Raw genomic sequence first — 20,169 nt, 5'->3', positions numbered from 1 at the left:
TTATTTCTGTTTCTAAAAAGGTCAGAAATCTGAAAGCTACTGTAGCATTAGAAAAGAAAAATTTTGGACATTATTCTAATGCATAGACATGCAGACAAAGCACCTAGTGGAAAGCTTGCAAGGAACGTCACTCTTGTGATTCAGTCCAGTTTTGCATTCTCAGGATGATTACATGCTTTGGACAAGGTTAGCGTAAACAGCCAGTCATTTGAGTTGTGATTCAAGCAGATACTCTGACCGTTTTTGTTTTTTTCATCAGCAGATCTGTTCTTGAAGTTTCCAACCCCATTAATTACAGCTGACTTTTTTTTTTTTGCATGGCACTTGACATAATGAGATATAATCCCCATCTGGGCACTTGTGAAGAGTAATTGCACATTTGCAAGATACTGCAAGATTTATAGTAGCATCTCCTAATATGTCACAATACCTAACGTACTGTGAGGGGTAAATTGGCACATTCACATGATATGGCAAAGTTTTGTAAAATATCTTACTTTATCTCTTATGAAAACTATGAAATTATTGCCTGTCACTTTTGTGTGTTTATTACTGATTATTCTGCAAGGCTGTATTTCAAATCTATTGCTTGCAAATATGAACAAATCCAGACTAAACAGGATACAGTCAGAGATGAAATATTGTGTTTGCTGAGATATCAGAACAGAGACCTCAGCAATTTTTTAAATGGAAAAATAGAATTATGGGTGCCAAGGGCTGAGAAGTCAGAAGTAAATGTAGTAATATAACCTACATTTCAAGAGGAAAAATGGTTGTGCTGAAGATAATGATCCTTCAGAACTTGAAAATAATACATCTTTCTCCAAATACAAGAGTTTTTCTCTTCATTCTCATTTCTGTCTTTGCCAGAAGTTAAGGGTTCATGTAGGGTCCAGAAATCAAATATGTTCATAAATGTCTTCCACTCAGTCGCAGCTTCCGAATCCTTTAGCAATCTGAGGCTAAATAGTCTCCAGTGCGTACTTCCATCATCAACAGCCACTACCTTGCATCCACTGGGTTCAAAAGAACCCGTCAACCACTTCACACCTTCTAAAACTTCTTATTAGCAGAGAGAGAATTGCATTCACTGACACTGAAACCCTACGAGGTACATAGTGAGCCCAGAAAACTAAAGCAACAACACTACAGAATCTGGCTATACCACAAAGAGCACTGGGGGATGCCAGTGGTCTGTAGATGGTAGCAAAGTTAAAAAGTACATATATTGCTCTGATTTACAGGGACAAGATTATCTGTTTGGTTATCCACAATACAGCTGAAAATGCAGTCCACTCATGCAGAAGAGGATTATATGTTTTTATCCACAATTAGTCTGCAACTTTGTTTTTTTTCTGATATTGCTGTTTCATGGCAAAGTAATACTCCATATTCAGTAGTTGAACACCAGCCTCCTATCTTTATTTACAATTACGCTTGTCTTATTTGCTTCAGAAAGCCTAGTGGGAGAAAGTTGAGTCACATCACGCACCTTGTTCCCTCCTATGTGTGGGCCACAGTTCTTCCTCCAGTTCCTTTTATTGCCTGGCTGGGTGCGAACATCAGGATGCAGCTTGCACGCTTAACCTGAAGCTGTAGGAGCATCTGCTGCCCTCTTCCTACCACTTCCACTCAGAGATGCCATTGTACTTGAGAGGAAATTTTAAGTATTCACAGCTTGCTTATCAGGGAAAAGGAGTCATCTGGTAGAATGAGAAAACTCATGCACTCTGTGGTATGACTGTAAATAACTGCACTTAAAATGAAATCAAAGCCCATATCTTGGGACAAGTATGCCAGCTTCCAGGAGAAGATGTTTTTTTTTCATGGCAGACTTATCACTGGTTTCCTAAATGAACCAAGATAAACAGAATGAACTCTTTCATGTGGCTGCTGTGATTAAAGCAAGGTCCTCAAGTTGGCAGCCTGTTATGGGGGGCTTCAAAGTGGAAATAGGAGCTGGCTTTTTTCTTTCTCTCAGAGAATCCTGCTGCTATTTGTGCATGGTCTATCTTGGTGACTGGCATACATTGGAATATACGCCGTCTGTGGGCTTGGAAATCTCATGGCAGTAATCAGGAGTGCACTGGTCTTTATGGCAGGCATCAAATGGGCTACTGCCAGGTCTTTGAACTACAAAAATAAATAGAGAATAGAACTGCATTGTATTGGCAAAGCCTGAGGCCCAGTCGTCTGTCTTGGAGCATGCTCTGGTGAGAGTGTTTAACTTGGATATGGTCCATCACATGTGGTAGCTGCAAGAGTGGAAGAACAGAACAGTGTTAGACGGTACACTTAATAGTGTGTTGGCTTAGTAGTCCTCAGGAAACTCTTACTCCCATTTTCTCTCCTAGGACTTTGAGCCCTACCCTCTTGCTGAGCTTCTGTGTAAGTGGATATAGAGATCAGATAGTACAGTTTTCTCCCTGGTCCTACAAGAAACCTGTATGCACCGGTCTGATCTGTAACATGTGCTTATGGCAAGGGTAGGAATTGTGTGCCTTTTCATTGGCAGTTTAGACAGCTCTGACTTACAACATGCTCTAGGTGAACTACTCTACCCTAGAGGACTCGGGAAGCAGAGGAGAGGAGCAGCATGTTCCATGGTTTTGGCTAAAGCATGTTTTCCTCTGTCTGTTGTGGGCAGTCTGTGAAGCAAACTACAACCTCCTCTTTCCTTGCTCAATTGCATTTTTGCGCCAACTAGAGTGTCCTGCGAGCCCCTCAGTGTGTTACATACCTACCTACCTGACTGCTAAAACTGTGTGTGTGCAGTGTGTGATCCTGGAAAGTTGCACCACAGTTTTCATGCACTGTGAATGTTTTCATGGCTGAATCAATTTGTTATGGATTATCAGACAGGGTTTCTGAAGAAAGAAAAGCTGAGTATGAAATTTTCCAATTAAGTGATATTGCAGCTTTTATATATGACTTTTGTATTTGTTCAATAAAAGTTTTTGGGGATTTTTGCTGCATTAGTTACTTGATACAATGTTGGTGAAGGGAGGGAGAAGAGAATTTAAAAGAGGATGAGTTCCCTAGTACAATCCATTTGTTTTGTGTCACTTTGGGAATGCAAAGCAGCCATGAACTCAGTTCCTGACTATTCAGAGTTATCAAAAATGGCACAAATCACTGAAGAAATGCTGCTTTACATTATGGATGACTAGGAAGTAATTCAGAGTAACTATGTTCAAATTTGAGGTACGTTTCCAGTGGGTTTTTTTACATGATCAGACTACATTCTGAAGGGATAAAATAAGTTAGAGTGAAAATTTTGTGAGTTCTCAAGCAAACACTCTATCAAATTGAAATGATTTTATTTGGGTTTAAAGCAGTGACATTTCCTTTATCATAAAATTTGTTTGCTGAGAAATTGATGGCTCTGTTACTGCCCAGTATATTTACTGTGGGAAATACACTGTGTAGTACATGAATTTTTGCAGGGTCACCAGTGGTCTCCAAGCCAGTTGCTAGCTCTGGAATAAGGGCAGAGGCAGCACAGGTTGCTGCTGCTGCCAGGGTCTTCCTCCCGAGGAAGGACACAGCAGCGTGCACGTGCTTTTAGAATGCTAATTAAAAAATGAAAAGGAGGATACTGTAGGCTTTGAAACACATTAGGCAGGAAAAGGATAGCTTATGATGATGCTTGCTAGGCATAGTGTCTGAGCACTCTGAACAATAAATGATCCATAGCGTGGTAAAGACATTTAATTAATTTAGCAAAATGTGGGTTGTTATGCCATTCTACTTATTTGTATCAGAGGGCTTTAAGCAGAAGTTGTAACTCTGTCTTTACTCAGCTCCATGAGATTAGAAAGAGATTGTTTTTATCTGACAACTGATGCTTTCTATTCCATGTTTGAAGTAACAGTTCACTGGGCTAGGTTTTTGTGTTTAGCTCAAAGGTGTGTTGATAATTTCCCATTAAAGTAGCATTTACCTAAATATTTATCTGAATGGAAGAGGTGACTTACCAGTGTTTATGGTCCAGATGCTTATTATTCTGCTGCACTTTGTTTCTCTACTATGGTTTCTTCTGAGGTACAATGGCAAAAGAAATCCATAGGAAAAAAGATATAAGAAAAGCTTTTTTTTTTTTTTGTGATTTCTCCCCTAACTGGGACCAGGAAATACTAAAAACATCATGGGTATAAGGTGGTGGTGAAAAGACTGATTCCTAGAACAAATCACTGTAGGTGTATGTGACCAAACAGAGTAACATTGGGGATTTCATCTGCTATGCAATTTGAATCTTCAGTTATTCACCGTTTATACTTATAGAAAAACTACATAAAGACTGTGGGCTGGCAGGCAGAATACTCATCTCTGAAATTCTGTTACTGACAGGGGATACTGTACTTTTTTCTTGTTTTCTTTTTACATGATAGTAACAAATGCCATCTCCTTGTTGAGTACAAGGTGAATACTTGACATGAGCCTTCAAAATCATGAATGGTAGAGCTCTTTAAATCCTTCCTCAATGAGCTAGACTTATATGGCTGTTATGATGCATAGCTTCATTTCTGATAATTTACTGAGATATATAAATGATGAAACTCAGGCTGTGTGTTACCAGGCTGGTGGCTTGCTGCTGAAATGCTCTGAGAATTTTCCTTCTTTTTTTCTGAGATGGATCACAAGTACTGCCTTGCTTCAGAGCATGCTGGTGTAAAGGAACCCTTTTTTTACTCCTGGGCAAAGGCATTTTTACAGTAAATTTGAAGGGGAAATAAACACTTCAAAACTTACCTGTATTTTCACAGAACCATAAATATGGATATATTATTTGCTACAGTACTAATCACAAATCTATCCCTTACAGACTCTGCTTATATTTTCTTAGGAATATGTGTAGTATATAATTAAAAAGCCCAGAATATATATCCCAAACCTCATAGGAGACTTGTTAGTTCAAACACCACAACAGAGTGAGCATGCATGCTTTGTTGCTTCATGTTTTTCAATTTTATGCAATGAAAATTAATAACTGAGAATAAATTAATCTACTAATAAGTCTTCAAAGCATCTTCATTCTTCTGATTTTAAATATTTAATTGATAATTGTGAAGATCAAAGATTCCCCTGGTACTGATCTAGTTTTAACAACTAACGCTATAGCCAGATATTCATTTGTGTATAGAAGAAATAAAGACTTGTTTAAAAATAGATGCAAAAAAAAAGTATGGAAAAAATAGATTAAAAAAAAAGGAATTTACATTACATTTTTAATATTTTTCCTAGATCATGTTATTAACAATATAGTTAAATTTTTTATAATTAAATATAATCTATTCTGCCATCTGCCTGCTGATTTTTTTTTATTCTTGGAGAGATTTATCATTTTCAAATGCACTGTGATTAGACAATTTGGGTGAGGAATTATATCTCCTTACCTCAATTTGTGATTAGGAAATTTTTTTTACATAAGATACCTTTGTGAAACTTTACTAGAGTATTAAACCTCAGCTAACTCAAAAGAAGGAGATACAGGTAGTGAGGTTGAAAGGATTGTTTGTTACTGTTAGGAAGATCAAAGAAATAAACATTTTGCAATCTAGTTAGGCTTCAGGGATTTGGTGATGTTGAGACTGAAAGGGTTATGTCACGTGCAAATCTTTTTAATAGCACATACAAGCCATAAACAATGTTGCAGTTTGAGCATTTAAATTAACGTGCTGTAGCAGGTAACAGACATATTCACGTATGTCTATTATATATGATATTCCCATATCATATTCACACTTGGACGCATCAGCTTCCTCTGCAAAGGCATCACTTCTACTGTTCACAGGCTGAAAGCATCTCTGTATCCAGGGAAGACTGTGGACAATGTGTTTGGATGAGGCCATGCCTCCTCCTTGCCCTCCCAGGTGTGGGCTAAGCTGCATTTCCCTGTTACACCATACCAGGCCACCTACTCCAGCAGCAAAAGCCAGATGGGGGGTAGTGCTTAGGACCTTGCTGTAGAGGATCGGCATCTTGCTCTTGAATCAAACAGGGTAAAATTTGCCCTGTTTGGATAGGAGGCCAAAGATGATGATCTACCTTTTCTTATATCTCTATATCTCTCCAGCTATTCATCTTCTCCTACCACAAAGCCTGTAATGACTCAAACTGGACTGGTATTTTCTCTGTCTTTTTCTGTTTCATAGCTGGTAAGAAAAATTCACATATTAGGGAATGCCAAAGGATACCATTTTGGAAATACTATTCCAGTTTGTTCAGGATGATACCTGTTTTATTTTTCTGCCTGTGGTTTACCATCTGTTGTGTTCTCTTTGCCTTGTCTCATCTGCAGCCCATTGTGCAACAAAACCCTCAGGACAGAGGGAGGATGGGAAGGTAGATCCTTCCTTGCGAGTAGGGGAGCATGCAGAGGTGGGAGAAGTTTGTGAAACAGAGGCAGAAAGAAGCCCCTGCTGAAGAAAGGTGCAGTGGTGGGCATGGAGGGATCCCACAGCCAGAGGTGAAGGGATAAAAGCCACTTCTCTTAGGATGCTGAGCAGTCTGGGAAGTCTAAAAGTTGCTGAACTCAAGGCAGTACTGGGTGAAAAGCCCTGCTCCATAAAATGATTAATACAGCCAGGTAAGTTTTGTCTTATGTCTTTTTTGCCTCACTCAGTTATCACTGTTGTTTAAAAAATTCCATAGTTCTAGACTTCCCTCTCCCCAGATTATAGAATCTAGCCATTGGGATTCATGGCTGTCACTATTTTTGAGGTGCTCTGAGATTGGTATGAGGGTTTGGAAGATCCTCTTGAAAAAATACCTTTTTATAGCATATTGTCTTGCAGCCATAAAAATAAGCAGTGTTGGTTGGAAACTGGAAGCAGAAATTGCGTAACACCAAGCATATATAAACCCCTGAAGCTCAGTTTACTTAGGATTGTTAATGGTGTATCTAAAGAGAGGAGAAAAAATGTAAGAGATAGGAAGGATAATGATGTGAATTTGCTAGAGCACAAAGCAGACTTGGAACATGAAAGAGCGAAACCCCATGCCAAGATAATTAGATGATATAAGCATAAGGCAGGGAAGTTAGCCAGCACTTATCTTCATTTATAAATAACGCTTCTGAGCACTTCTTTCCATCCCCATTTAAAGATTAATATTCTGCTGTAAACCAGACCTGCTCTAAACATCAGAGTCTCACTTACCCTGGATTAACCTAGTGGTTCTCTGCAGGATATGATGAGGTCAGAGCAATGCAGTTTATCTCCCTGTTTTGAGTACAACAGGTGTTGGTACTCCGGGGTTGCCCTTTTTGATAAAGGCTGTACAGAGAACAACAGGGAGACATGAATCCCTGTTAGTACCCTCTCATGAATCCTACTGAAGTGGACTCAAAATCTGTTTTTATTCAACTGTAGTAGAATAGACCCTCCAAACATGAAATAGGAATTTGAATGAATATCCTTCCTGACTCTGATATTTTCAAAATTCACATGGGCTCTAGATGCCTTATAGCCAGTTAATAGGTAATAGGAAGGGGTCATCTGTGGGGTCCTTATGATGCTTTGAAATGTCTGCCGCACTATTTAATGTGTCAGAAATTGCTTGTATTTGATGCAGCCCTTCAGCAAGGTTCAGTGCAATACTTTCCAAAGTAGTTATATTCTTCCTAAGGAACGAGTGCCAGAGACACGATTCAATTCAGATTCCCACATTGTGTTGAGATAGGTGCTTGCCGGGGACTTGGCCAGCTAATCTATGGACAAATTGTCCAGAGCAACAGAATACAGAGGTTTAAGAAGTTATTATGTCTTCAGACTTACAAACGTAGCTCCCTCTTGAAAGCTTTTGTGATATGTCTGCTAACAGATAACATATTCTCAGTATGGAAGCCAGGCTTCCCAGGGCTTCTGACAGGTTGGTGTGCCAGTGGGTAAAAGCATCAAAATACTCTGGTCACCCTTGCTGGTGATCTGTTAGTGGAAGTGATCTGTTCATGGGAAGCCAGCTGGTTGTCTATAGTGCTATTTTTCCTTCTTATTACCAGTTGCTAAGTCATATAAAGAACATATTAAAGAAATAACATTAAATAATGCTAATTTTCCAGGCAGATGATTATTTACGTCTGCCACAGAAACACCAAAGGCAAATGTGAGGGGAAGATGTCATCTGTAGTAGCTGATAAAGGACAGTTAGAGTCACTTCAGCAGTGTTTTTAAATTGCTAAAGAAGTTATCCCAAGAATTAGTTCTGCTAGCTAGACAAGAATTATCAACTTCTAAATTAAAGAGGAAGAAATGAGAAAGAGATAGAATCTTAATATTAAGCTACTTTTGAATAAGTGCTTTTTTTGACTTTTGAAATCCAATCCAAATTCTGCCCTCTAGGCTGTTTCATTCCACCTGGCTTTAGCCAGAAGATTCACCTGGGATGTACTAGCTTTCCACTTTCTATGAAATGGAAAGTTTCAGGAGTCTCTAAAAGGCCTTGAAATACAAGTTGCTTGAATCACCATAAGAAGGTGCTTGGAGTGACTTGTCTTCACTGTAGATGCCTAAACTGAGAAGGGAGGAGTGAGGAATAAAGTCTTTGCAAACCTTGCTTGATATTATGCAGAAACACAGCCATGAGTCCTCAAATGATTTCTTAGCATGGGGTTACCAAAGTCTGTTACACTGTAGATGCAAAAGAGTTGAAACAATCATCAAAAAGTGTATGACAAAATATTAGCCCCTTAGAACAGTCCTCTTCAACCTTATTTTCTTTTTTTTCATTCGGCAATTGAGGATTATCCTGAGAAATCTGACTTAGTTTTAAAATAACATTGATCTTCAAAACCACAATGGATTCTGCTCATAAACAGAAGGTTAAGCTGACAATCAGAGCAGCATTTCATTGAGAAAGGCCAAATGTGAAGAATTTGAGATTTAGAATAGCTGTGATAAAACCTTATTACATACATAAATATTTGCCTTGATTTCAAGATTGAAAAGAACCCAGTAGTGTTGCATGTTTGAAAAATAATAGCATTTATTTAGGATGTGACTTCTTAAGGAGGTACTACTAAAAATCTTAGTTACGGATATTATTCTTTATTCTACAAAGGACAATCTGGGAGCTGTTGCTTTTTTACTTTGACCTTTAGATGTTACCCTAATTGTCATCAGTTCACATGCTATTTAAAGAGAAGAGTAATTTATAATGGTAAAGTAGTAGGATTTATTTTGTATCTCTCTTTAAAAGAAACATACAACTTGAATTGTGTACTTCAGGCTTTTTTTTTTTTCTTCTTATTTTTCTTCCCTGCCAATGTTCTTTTTGATTGCTTGGATGCCATATGGGATTATGGCCCTTTTATCTTTTATATGACTATCACCTGCAGGCAGTTGTATCTGAGCTCCTGATCCCTGACCACAGCTTCTCCTAAACCTCTGTGAAACATCAAATAGATTTAACAAAAGGCCAAAGAAATGAATGATTTTTTGTTGCTATTACAGGATCTTAGTTGACTGTCCAGGTTATCACTTCAGTAATAAATGAAAAATGTATTTATTGAGTTTTGTCTAGTCTCTTGGGCTAGTGCTCCTTATAGAGTAATAAATGTCCTCTGGATCAGACCACCATGGTGGGCTTTCAATTGGAGATCATTGATTCCAGCAACTCTCTCAGGTTCGATAATCTCAGTTTAGCTGTAGTAATTTTCTTCATTTTGTTATATCCAGCAGCACATACTGTACCCTTGCGCTTTTCAAGTTGAACTCGACATGAACTCAGGGGTGATATCCTGGTTCTTCATGGTGGAATTCTATTTGAAATAGTGAAATTCTAGAAAATGTGAATTATTAACCATGTTGGGACTATCAAAGCTAATGTTCAGTTTTCTAAATTTCCTGCATTCTTCAATCATTAATGAAAAAGGATGCAAATGCTATCAAGATTACAATTTGTTATAACACTACAACATTGAGCATTTTTGGTTGACCACCTGACAACTTTGTGCCACTGAGCAAGTTCAGGGTGAAGTGGTATCTTAACAATGGTCGTTTTAGTAACAATATCAGTGTAACTGCAACAGTGTTTAATTATCTCGTGCCAGGCGTATCCATTTCTGAACGCAGAATTCTAGTCCCGTAGCTCCGCAATGGCTTGGTCTGATCAGAGATGTGTCTTACCTCCTTCGGGCTATTCACTGACATCCCTGCTCTGTCTCGGTGGTCAAAGGATCGGAATCCGTTTAACTGCAACTCTGTATGACTCCTGGACATGGGCATGGATATGAGTCCATTTTTTTACCAAAAATACCCCCATGAGAGATATTTTGAAACATAATAACTAACATAAGTTAACATAATAACTAACATAAGTTAACATAGTAACTAACATAACATAGTAACTAACATAAGTAACTCCTGGATAGGAGCTGCTGAGGAAACTTTTAGGGAAAAAAGAGGCTTATGAAAGCTGGAAGCAAGGACAGGTGGCCTGGGAAGAATACAAGGATGGGTCCAGGAAGCTAGGGACCAGGTTAGGAAAGCTAAGGCCCAGTTAGAATTAAACTTGGCTAGGGATGTGAAAGATAACAGGAAGGGATTCTATAGGTATATTGCAAATAAAAGACACACTAGGGACAACGTGGGCCCTGTCCAGAAGCTAACCGGAGAACTGGCTACCCTGGATTTGGAGAAGGCTGAGGTTCTGAATGACTTCTTTGCCTCGGTCTTCACTGGCAAAGGCTCCGACCACACCACCCAAGTCTTGGAAGGCAGATGAAGGGATTGTGAGAATGAAGACCTGGGGCCCACTGTAGGAGAGGATCTGGTTCTAGACCATCTTAAGAACCTGAATGTGCACAAGGCCGTGGGACATGATGAAACCCATTCACAGGTCCTGAAGGAGCTGGCGAATGAAGTTGCTAAGCCACTGACCATCATATTTGAGAAATCATGGCAGTCAGGTGAAGTTCCTGACAACTGGAAAAAGGGAAATATAACCCCCATTTTCAAGAAGAGGAAAATGGATGACCCGGGGAATTACAGACCAGTCAGTCTCAACTCTGTGCCTGGCAAAACCTTGGAGCAGATTTTCCTGGAGGCATGCTAAGGCACATGAAAATCAACAAGGTGCTTGGTGACAGCCAGCATGGCTTCACTAAGGGGAAATCCTGCCTGACCAATTTGGTGCCCTTCTATGATGGGGCTACGGAACTCATGGACAGGGTTAGAGCAGTTGATGTCTTCTACCTGGACTTGTGCAAAGCGTTCGACACTGTCCCACACGACATCCTTGTTCCTAAATTGGAGAGACATCAATTTGATGGATGGACCACTCAGTGGATAAAGAACTGGCTGGATGGCCGCACACCAAGAGTTGTGGTCAATGGCTCAATGTCCAGCTGGAGACCAGTAACGAGTGGTGTCCCTCAGGGATTGGTGTTGGGACCGGTCTTGTTCAACGTCTTTGTAGGCGACATGGACAGTGGGATTGAGTGCGCCCCCAGCAAGTTTGCCGATGACACCAAGCTGTGTGGTTCAGTTGATACCCTGGAGGGAAGGAATGCCATCCAGAGGGACCTTGACACGCTTGTGAGGTGGGCTGATGCCAACCTCATGAAGTTTAACCATGCCAAGTGCAAGGTCCTACATCTGGGTCAGAGCAATCCCAGGCACAGCTGCAGGTTGGGCAGAGAAGAGATTCAGAGCAGCCCTGCGGAGAAGGACTTGGGGGTGTTGGTTGATGAGAAACTGAACATGAGCCGGCTTCAGTGTGCGCTTGCAGCCCAGAAAGCCAACTGTATCCTGGGCTGCATCAAAAGGAGCGTGACCAGCAGGTTGAAGGAGGTGACCCTGCCCCTCTACTCTGCTCTCGTGAGACCTCACCTGGAGTATTGTGTGTAGTTCTGGTGTCCTCAACATAAAAAGGACATGGAACTGTTGGAACAAGTCCAGAGGAGAGCCACGAGGATGATCAGAGGACTGGAGCACCTCCCATATGAAGACAGGCTGAGGAAGTTGGGGCTGTTCAGCCTGGAGAAGAGAAGGCTGCATGGAGACCTCATAGCAGCCTTCCAGCGTCTGAAGGGAGCCTATAGGGATGCTGGGGATTGACTATTTGTTAGGGACTGTAGTGACAGGACAAGGGGTAATGGGTTGAAACTTAAACAGGGGAAGTTTAGGTTAGATATAAGGAAGAAATTCTTTCCTGTTAGGGTGGTGAGGCACTGGAATGGGTTGCCTAAGGAAGTTGTGAATGCTCCACCCCTGGTGGTGTTCAAGGCCAGGTTGGACAGAACCTTGGGTGAGATGGTTTAGTGTGAGGTGTCCCTGCCCATGTCAGGGGGGTTGGAACTAGATGATCTTAAGGTCCTTTCCAACCCTAACTATTCTATGTTTCTATAAATACAGGCAATTTGAGATGGCTCCTGAAAGTATTAGCTAGACTTGCCCATCCTGCTCATGAGTTACACCTTTTTGAACTGCTTGTCTATTCCTTCTGTAAGGTGTGGCACGCTCTTTTAAAGTGCACAATCATGCCGTTTGCTTTGCCTCAAAATATTTTTCTTAAGATGCATCACAAACAGCAGCAGTTCACAATCTGCATGTCCAGCAGCTCAGACACATCTTGGTGGAATCAGGACAGAGCTGGTTTTAGACGGTTCCCCACTTCGGTGCCTGGTCCCACTGCTGCTGGCTTGCCTTCTCATCACCCAAATCTATTTTGAGAATCATCAATTTTAGAAGTCTGGATGTCCCAGAGATGGTTGCATTGAAGGGAAAATTTGATGCTAACAAAAATATGCTTTTAAAATACTTTCCCATTGTATTTAATGTTGGAACATTCAGTGCTAGAGTAAAAATGAAAATAGATATATTATTCTTACCCTAATCCTTCCATATATTACATGGATTTTGTTCCTTTTTCCACTTGTTCTTGGACTGTATTAATAAAACTTTCTTAGCAAGGTACCACCATAAAACATTCTCCAGCTGACAATAATATCTTTCTCAGTAGTATTTGAGATTTTCTCTGATACGTGTAACCTTGACAAGACTATAACTAGATAATACTGGTGACATTTCATTCTTCATTTACTATAAGAAATAGAATAGAAAGGGGGCCAAATAATGATTTTATCTTGTGTATTGAAAAAATATTTATCTTTGAATGAGAGGCTGTCTTGTGTGACTTTCTGCTTGGTATGATCAGAAGATTGAAGCATTTCTTTGTCTTTTTCTTTACAAAGCATTCTTGTTTTCTTGTTTAGACCATTCTCAGTTGATTTGACATTAATCTTGGCTGGGTTTATTCCAGTTTTAATGCTATATCTCAAAGTAAGTGTCCTGGCTTGCTTGTTTTAAACCCCTGAGCATGTCCTTGGCAAGCTAGGTACTTCAAGAAACCAAAACACTTTCACACTGAGCAGTTCTGTTCAGTTAATGACAACTCTTTCTTTGCTTCCTCTTCTGAACCTTCACCAGACACTAAATATAAATAAGGCTCTTAACTGGTTTATAAAGTGGTGGTGACTGAAGGTAAGAGAAGCGCCTTTCTGAGTCCATCCTCTGCATGTGTGCGCCTGGAGTTCTGAATGCAATGTGGAGTACTTGCTGGAACCGAAGAAACTTCACAAAACTTGTGTTACTGTTCCTCATAATGACTGAAAAAATCCCTGATTTTTTTTCTCAGTCTGATTTAATGGGATATTGCATTTCTTTGATATACCTAATAGTGTACCTTTTCCTCTGGAGAAGTACAAACCCAGTCATTTCCTCTGATACTTTCTTTTTCAAAGTGTGCATACTACAATGGATGAAAACCTGCTCTCTGTTGCAATTACTATCATAACTTTCTAGTTTGATTCACTTTTTAGTACTTTGATTCTAATTATTGTGGGGAAAAACATCTTTTCCAACATAAAATTTCTAAAATTTGATTTTGTGAAATGGCTGAAGTATTTATTTTAATGCCAGCAATAAACAGTCTTCATGTACTTTAGCCTACAGTAATTCTTCCTGAAAACGAAAGTAAATGTACAACAAACCAGACTATCCTGTGATTGTCTATAGTCATTAGAGAAAGTAAGATCAAAATTGAACCTTTTTTAACAGCCCCACTGAATTATAGCTAGTGGTTGAGAGTATTCCCGGCAAAGAGACAAGACAGTGTTAATGTGTCTGTGTAAGCAATACTGTACATCTATCTGTCTGGATATATGATCATGAGCTGAAGATTGTTTATTGTCAAAGACTGAGTGGCTAATAAATGCTGGCAATGGCTTGGATTCACTGGAATGCTGCACAGCTGCAGCATTAGTCAGACTTTCCCTTTTCTGAATTCTGTAATCCCTTCAATATTGCATTAAATATGTTTTCAATATTTATCTGGATAAAAATGTGCTGAATATTGCAACTGTTTCATTCTGATGTCTGTCACGTAGGAAATCTGTATAAGGCAGAAGGTAACGATGTTTTTATCACTAAAACCTAATGCAGCTGCTTCTTGCTTTGCTTGCTCGTTCAGAGGCTTGTGCTTGGGCTATTTACAGCACTTGGTAAGCCTTTGTGATTGCTTGGAGGTGGAGGCATGTCAGAATTTCTGCAGCCAAATTTCAGGCCTTAGTGCTTGGCTGAACTCACTGAACTGACCCGTCACAAGAATCAGAGTTCCTATAGATTTCAGTGTCAGTAGAATTTAGCAGACAGATTTTGGATTTGTTATACTTCGTACTCCAAATCCTTGACAAGCCAGGAGTCAGAATGGTTTATTAATATGTCGCTATTTTTTTATTAGTTTTCCTAAATGATTAGCCGGCCTATTGTTAGCTGATCCATTGTCTCTCTCAACTTTTTTTTTCAAACAATTTTTATCTATGAACCAGATTATTTGGATAACAGTGATTGCAATTAATGATGTGGGAACAGGGAAATATGCTCTCCTTATGTTGTGGGTTCAGAATTAAGACAGGGAGTCCAAACACATGCAGTTCAAGTTAACCACATGGTCTAATGCAGCCCTGGCGATGCTAAGGATCACTGTGTCCATGTGTTTCCACCAGCAATTACTTTCCCAGCTGCTGTTGAAAAAAACAGAAAGCACACCAAATGGAATTGTCTGTAGGCACCAAAGATAACCCACTGCTGCTTGGGAGAATTGCTTTAGGCTTTGTGATCTTAAAGGTCTTTTCCAACCTAGTTGATTCTATGATTATCCTGACCTGGAAACAACTGGGCTGCGTAGGCATTAGGAATGGAGAAGGTCATTAAAAAATCATATTCAAATTCAAAGTATCTTTTGTACTTTTTTCCCCAGCTGTATTATTAATAGCTTGATCAGACTTAAGCAAAAAGCCTATTGAATCCATTAGCTGTAGGTCACTGATTCAAGCAGATTAACAGTAGCAGAAAGTGAAGGATGAATTACTGGTGTCTGTCTAACTACTTCTAGTGTTCGCCTTGCAGTTAAAGCTAATTTCAGTCACTTACTGGCAGTCACAGTGGCACCAGCAAGTGAGTGGGTCATGGAGACTAAACCATGCATTCATCCTGAATGGTCCCTTAAGGAAAAGGTGGGAGAGTGTTGGGGAAGCTTGAATGAAAGTTGCTCCCATTCCATGAAAATGCAGAAAGCCTTAGAAACCAGAACTGTTGACAACTTCTGATGCGTAAAAAACCCTGCGTTTGAATGAACTGCTGCAAGCATACATTGAAAATGAGAAGCCTAGCATTAAGTTGAAACTTCTACATAATAATCTGGACCATGAACTTACACTGCTTTGTCACATTATCTCTTTAAGATAAAGACTTTTCATCTAGTCTCTTGACGGTGACTCATTGGCATAATATTTTAAGTGATTCAAATAAACAGAAAAACGGAATACTGTTTTCTTTGTTCAAGAAAAAACTCGCAAAAAGTGAGAAGGACAGACCTCGCTTGCTCTCTGTGGTTGGATATTGGCTTTCCAGTATTTTCAAGTACACTAAGCAGTTTCTCATCCCATGCTACTTTACAAAACATTGATAGCCAGTGTATATTGCCCATTCAGCCTGTGATGCAATGTGTCATATTTGGTCTTTATACCCAGAACAATGATTTATCTTGTAGTAATAGCTTAAAAAAAAATTAGCTCCATCTCATTAGAGACACTGCATGTTTTTTCAGAGAAGAGTGACAGCCATAGAAGACCTGCTCTTGACAGTAAAAATGTATATATTATTATATTCTTACTGAGTTGAAAGTCACAGAACAGTCAAACACTTTTCTTGTCTGGCAGAAAACATTGCCCATCAGTTTTTCTGTGTTATGTGGTTTCTTTGTTTTCTTTTTCAAGATGATTGGGGTCAAGAAATGCAAAGTCCACAGAATAATATTAGGTATCTGCCAAGTGAGCACAGCTATGTGTGTTGGTAACTTCACCACACCACAGGATGCGTCTGATGAACTGGAAAGCTGAGAAATCATAATTATAAAAGTAAGGTACATTGAAACATTGAGTAATATGCATATTCCTCCCTTCTCCCCCTGGCAGGTCACCAATGCTTTTGTCACAGTTGCAGCTTAGTGACCAGCTTTTACATCACTGTCCCCACTGGTAACGTCACAAACCCCAATCCACATGGACTGTTTTGCTGCCATGTCACATTTATTTAATTGGTTTTCCACTGTCACACCACAGCTGCTTTTGATATTGCCCAATCAACATTTTTCTCACTCAGCAAACATGTTTTGCATTATGTTTTCCTCAGATCAACAGGCATTCCTTTTTCTATCAGATGAAACTTCCAGCCCTTAGTTTCAAGTGCTGTAGGCTCCTTTCTCTTAGTCTTTCTTGATTTCTGGCTGCATACTATTTTTCCAGTCAAATATTGCTTCTGGCCTTTATTCAGAAGCTACCACTTGCAAATCACTGTGAGGTGCTTGAAATGAAGTTTAGGTTATTACTAAATATTGTAGCTCCCCTTACAGTATCTCTTCCCTTCCCCATACACAAATTTATGTGTTAATATTATAGAATCTTAGAATCATAGCACAGGATATAAATCATTATCATTTGTTTATGGTCAAGGAAGCCAGTGACCTCCACTGGGATTTACAGTCCTTGCCTCAAACAGCTTCTTTTATTTGCACAATTTGCTGGTTTTCTGTCTGTGCTGGTATTGTATGGCTGTGTTGGCACATAGTGACTGCATGCGAGTTTGGCAATAAGCAGCAGACAGGTGGGTGGCTCACTTGCCCCTTACCAGTGCTCGGCTTGCCCACAGCGGCACTTACAGAAGCATGGCCCCATGCTGATGCTGTTCCTGGGATGGTCTATGGACCTGGCACAGCACAGGTTGTAGCCTCTGCAACCCCAGTGTGGGGCTGTGTGGGCACCCTTTGGAGGCTATGGAATGTAGAATCATAGAATGGTTTTGGCTAATAGGGACCTTAAAGCTCATCTAGTTCCAACCACCTGCTCTGGGCAGGGACACCTTCCACTAGACCAGGGTGCTCAAATCCCCCTTCAAGCTGGCCTTGAGCACTTAAAAAGCTCCCTGTGGAGTGTGATCCATTCTACTGTGGGATGTACTGTGAGATGGGCTCTAGGACTGGTGGGATGGCTGCCTCCCTGCACTCCATTGCATGTTTGAGCAGATCATATTGCATGGCTTTGACCATAGCTGAGGGGCCCACCAAAATTATTTAGTTATGGAAAAATGTTGCACAAGAATAACATGGAAGAATTGTACAACGCACAAATGCTATTATACAGAGATAGGTATCTGCAATTTTTTTGTTCAGTTTGGGGCCACTTTCACAGATACACAAAGCAGCTGGTCTGCACCTGGTTTGTATCCAAAAAGGCCTTTGCTCATGAATAAATACATGACTAAAAATAACATTGCAGGTCTAATCTACTTACAGTCATAAAAACTTCAACTTCCCTATGGGTGCTCTGGAATAAGGGATGAAGTAATTTTGTCAAGTTTTAATGCAAAATCATTTTTTATTTGCATTATTAAAAGTGGACTTTAAGGCCAAGAACGTGTATAGCCAGACATTGTTTGGGGGGTTGAAAACACAATTTCATGTTTATTTTTCTGTCTGGAAGGTGGTTGATAATCCCAACAATCAGCATATAGTCTGGCTGTTGGACTTCCAACGGTAGCTGTTCTTATTGTCAATCTGGATCTTCAGTAACTAGATTTAAGTTAGAATTTAGAAAACACAGAAGATATCTAATAGTAAAAAAAAGGTTCCATGAAAATAAAACCATGAGGGTTAGATACCTCCTCTTAGATTTTTGTAGAGTCTTATTTTTGTGATTGGATGTGTTCTGTTCTTTCTGAAAGACAGAGGCAACAAGTTTGCCTTTTCACTGTAATTGATTAGTTATTCAACTAGTCTATTTTCTGTGAGCATGGTCAGAAATGAAATGTCTTTCTACTGCAGTCCACCTGCTTTACGTAAAACACAGATTTCAGTTGTGCTTTTTTTCTCTACCACTGTTACATAGTCCCCAAAACCATCTCTTCCATCCTGGGTATGAGAAAGAAATCATGCCTACTTGCCACTGGGCTTAAGCAGAGTCCTTTCATAGGAAAACTATGTTTACTTAGGAGAATAACATCATGTGGCAGGGCTATGGCAACAATAACACCTCTACTGCCAGAAAACACTTAGCTTGGGTGGCTCAGATGGCCCAAAATATTTAAGAGCATTTTTCTTATACTGTAAATTCCCTATGGTACGTTATTTTCTGCTGAAAGCTAATAACTACCCTGTCTGTAAAGCAACTGGTCTTAAGTTTATTAGCTTGCAAGACAGAGAAATAACAGACACATATCACTGACATTTAACAAAGATATCTTTCATGGGTTTCTGTATTTTTTCACATGCACCACACGTTTCTCTTTAGTTAGAAAAACACGGTTTGAACCACATTCTGAGTAACTTCTTACGAAGAAAAGCACATTTTCCAAAAAGTCCTTAATGCTTCACCAAATACTGAGTCCCTTTTCAGAAAGTTCTGAAGGTTTTTGCGAGAGAAATAACATGTCAGCTTCCCTAGTGAAAGCTGTTTCACCCTTGCCGCAGCAGCCGTAGTATTTTCCTTGGCATAATGGGAGAACATCATCCTATTCCTGCACTGAAGTGGAAATGATTGCGCAAATGATTTTCATGCGAAAGTGGCTTCTTCAGGCGGTATAAATCCCCATTCACACTTCTTTAAAAGTATATTATTAGTCTGTTTCTTTCAGTAGAGGAGTGGGTCACAAGAAGATGATGCATGTGATCACTCTAGAGCAAAGGTGTAATAGCAGTATGTTCTGCTGGTTAATTAGAACTTTCCACTGTCTGGGTACATGTTGTGGGTGAGTGATGCACACAGAAGGTGGTCCAGTCAAACATGAATATTTTTGTCCTGGAAGGAGTCCACTTTCAGACAATATTTTTAGCCACAGAATAGTGAGACTGTAAGAAGCTAAAAGCTACCCTTGACTCCTGTATTTTTAACAGGCAAATCTGTACAAATTAAATGGTGCTCAGTGACACAGTACACGCTATTGCTGGTTTGTTCTTCCAGTGACCACATCCTCTTGAATTAACAGCAAGTCCCATGTGAACTGGCCAAGGTCACAGTAAGCAACAGGTAATGCAGAAAAAAATGGAGAGAAACGAGTGGCACGCTTGGTAAAATTATTTCTATTTTAAACTGGCCTCTACAATTTTTGGAATCTGAGTTGTGCTGTGAAAAGAATTTGAAAAGAATGCACCTCCCAAGTGACTCAACTTTTGAGTTGAACCATGTGGAACTTCAAAAGCTGAAGCTGCAAGTTGTGAAAGTCCTCCTTGGGTGCCTGGGGCTCTGCTGAACTTGTGACAAAAGTTTTGTTAGCTTAAATGGGAACAGGAACAAGACTTTGATTATTCTTTTTTCAAGTCCATGAAGAAGTCCAAGTACCAGTTGCCCTGACTAGTAATAAGAAAAATTCAAAGGAGAACAGTAGTTGTACATCCTGGAATGTCAATGTTAACTGCCCAAACTGCAGTCCCAAACTCTTAATAAGATGAAAAGCAGAGGGATTAATTTTCTTTTGTGACCTAAGCACACCAAAGGCTACTCAGAAGCCTGCCTGGGTGGTATATTAGAGGACAAGGAACTGAGATTAAAAATATTCAGGAATGATCCAAGCTTCACACTAAAGAGAAGCTGTTGTGTCTAGGGCTAAAGAGAGG

The 20,169-nt window shown here is 39.8% G+C and overlaps 1 long non-coding RNA gene across 1 annotated transcript; it reads right to left on the bottom strand.

The window, feature by feature from the left end:
* Positions 1-1,288: 1,288 nt before the first annotated feature.
* LOC133279037 (uncharacterized) lies at positions 1,289-19,575 on the bottom strand. Its single transcript, XR_009746756.1, has 3 exons — positions 19,491-19,575; positions 3,978-4,027; positions 1,289-2,255 (listed from the first exon to the last, which is right to left on the bottom strand). It is a non-coding gene; the product is annotated as an uncharacterized LOC133279037 (long non-coding RNA).
* Positions 19,576-20,169: the final 594 nt, after the last annotated feature.

Source organism: Pezoporus flaviventris, unplaced genomic scaffold (assembly GCF_033815535.1).
Source record: "Pezoporus flaviventris isolate CSIRO_AGI_PZ_B2104156 unplaced genomic scaffold, CSIRO_AGI_Pfla_v1 ptg000070l, whole genome shotgun sequence".
In the NCBI taxonomy this organism is placed as follows: domain Eukaryota; kingdom Metazoa; phylum Chordata; class Aves; order Psittaciformes; family Psittacidae; genus Pezoporus; species Pezoporus flaviventris.
The sequence above is the reverse complement of the archived record's forward strand: the minus strand, read 5'-3'. Positions and strand labels throughout refer to the sequence as shown.